This window comes from Alligator sinensis, unplaced genomic scaffold, assembly GCF_000455745.1.
Source record: "Alligator sinensis unplaced genomic scaffold, ASM45574v1 scaffold1067_1, whole genome shotgun sequence".
In the NCBI taxonomy this organism is placed as follows: Eukaryota; Metazoa; Chordata; order Crocodylia; family Alligatoridae; genus Alligator; species Alligator sinensis.
Window position 1 is genome coordinate 630,353 of NW_005842836.1, and position 2,634 is coordinate 632,986.

Consider the following 2,634-nt stretch of genomic DNA (forward strand, 5'->3'; position numbering starts at 1 on the left):
TCTCGACTCCGCACTCGCCCTCCCCGGCCCCCGCCCGCCATTGGCCTGCGCCGCCAGTCCAACGAGACCGACGCGTTGCTCGTAGGAGGATCCCCCCCGCCCCTCCTCTCCTCCTCCAGCCCCCGGCGGAGTGCGGAGGAGGCTGCCAAGGTGCTTTGCCATCGGGTCCCCGCCCCCCTCTCCCCGCCTCCTGGCTTTATTGAAGCCGATTCCCAGCAGCCGGGCTGAGCGCGGAGAGACCTTCCCTCCCGAGCCCCCGGCGGGGAGATCGCTGCTCTCAACCCCCCGCTCGGATCCGCCCTCCTTCCTCCCACCCCGCGCCTGCTCTTGCGCTCTCCTCCAGCCCTGCCTTCCCGCTGCGCTCGACTCCGCTCCGGATCCGAGCCTAGGGGCGCTTCTCCTGTTAGAATCCCGGCCTTGACACGGAGTCATCGCCGCGGCCAATCAGCTCCGCGGGACTTCTTCGCTAGCGTTCGGATTTGGAACGTTGGCTTTTGCCCGCGTTCCGAACCCGAATGCCAGTGCCTGGGGGCTCGGGGAGGCATCGCTCGCTCGTAATCACTCCCCCGCCTCCTGGTTGAGAGGTTCGGGCTGTGTCTAGTCTCCGGCAACTTTGCCCCCTTGCATGACCCCCGTAAGATTTTATCCCACTCCACCCCCAGCAAGCCAGGGGCTGAACTGTGTGTTACGCTGGGCCACTACGGGCATCTTCCTTATCTCTTTGGCGGTTACATTTTCCACTTAGCGGGATCTCGAAATGCCCCTCACCTTTGCAATGCAACCGCTCCAGCTTTACAGGGCTGCTGAATGCTTTGATACATTTAGGCATCTCAGACAAGGAGCCAGGAGGAGAGGGAATTGTTTGAGGCTGATAACAATGGACAATTTTATCAGGGAGTGTGAAGTGCCATGTAATAATCTCTATGAATGGCTTCAACACTTACATTCCACTTGCTCTTCCTCCTTCCCTAGCTAACATGGTTTATCTCTGGCCAGGCTAAATTATGCAACTTTTTTTCCCTTCTTCAAACCCTGCAACCGCTCTGTTTGTGAGAGGTGACAAGACGGCGCAAAAGCCAGTTTTGTAGTCAGCACACTCAAGCCTCAAATAATAATCAGTGATGAATCCCCCAACCCTGTCCCAGCCAATAGGTTTGGTATAATTAAAGGCTGACGTTTCCGATTATCTGTCCCATAGCGATCTGCTCCCCCCACCCCTTCCTTTTCCTTTGTTTAAATTGTTTTTAAATCTGCTTGGCCCCGGTTACACACACCAAACAAAAGGCATTAGGAAGGGGAGGGGGGATTCATTCAGCAGCATAGAAACAGCAGCAAAACCAGTTTAGGAACACAAGAGTCAGTCATTCCTTAAACTAATCCGTTTGCGTGTTTTTCTACATTAAAAGCTCTCTTCACACCAATTGCCCTGCACCATAGCAACTTTTCAGTGTTGCTCCCAGGGCACTCCGATCAGGTGACTCCATACATTTCAAACGGATCTGCTCTCCCTCCCTCCTCGTCACCCCTACTGCAGTTGTGCCCATGACAAAGAGCTGAATCCCTGTGCCCCACCCCACAGTTCAAGCTTGCAGCTGTGTTTCCACAGTATCAGCGTAGCAGTAGCACAGCTCACAGACAAGATCTATTTGATTCTCAAGCCTGCCGCTAACCTTGCAGCAAGCGTGATTAGATCAGCTGCTACCCACAGTTCTGGTTTTGGTCACTTGCTTTGTAGGTTTCGTTTCTTCAAAACACCCGAAACAACTGACAGATGACAGACTGAGGAGCAATGGTTTCATGGCAGCGAGGGAGGTTTAGATTGGATATTAGGAAAAACTTTTTCACTAGGAAGGTGATGAAGCACTAGAATAAATCACCTAGAGAGGAGGTAGAATCTCCATCCTTGGAGGTTTTTAAGGCCCGGCTTGACAAAGCCCTGGCTGGGATGATCTAGTTGGGGCTGGTGCTGCTTTCAGAAAGGGGGTGGACTAGATGACCTCTTTGGGCCCTTCCAAGCTTCCTTTTCTGACTCTATGAACTACACAAAGATATGTCAAGGGATACAGCTTTGACTCCCACCCTAACTTCTCCCACTTGCAACAAAGAAGAAAGGTCGCAGGGTTCACAACAAAGTGCACAGACTGCACTTCCCCCTTTAAAAAATGTATTGGCTGTTTCTGGATTTTTTGAAAGTTATTTTTGGGATTAAAATCAGATCTGAGACCCCTTTTCAAGCAAAACTCTCAGTAAAGGCAACGGGAGTTTTTGCCTGTTCTGGTTTTGTTCCAACTCCTTTCAACTGTGGTCCTGCTGTTTGTTCTGTGCTCCGTTCCTTGACAATAGAGGGCGCTCTTGAGATATTCCAAATATTTGGGTCAAGCACTGGAATTGTGCTGGTAAAAAGGAGAACATGCATTTCATCCAGGGTGCTTTATTGTACTATTGTTAAATTTGACAAGTTCGAGATTTGGCTGCCTAACATCTGCATGGGTGTGAGTGTTCAAATGCACAGCCTGCAGCAAATCTGACCTACCCCTGCCCTGCCAGATAGCTCTCATTTTGAAGGCTCAGGGCCACTACATTAGCTGAGACAGTAACATGGGAAGATTAAAGTTCAGTATTTCAGAATAGGGA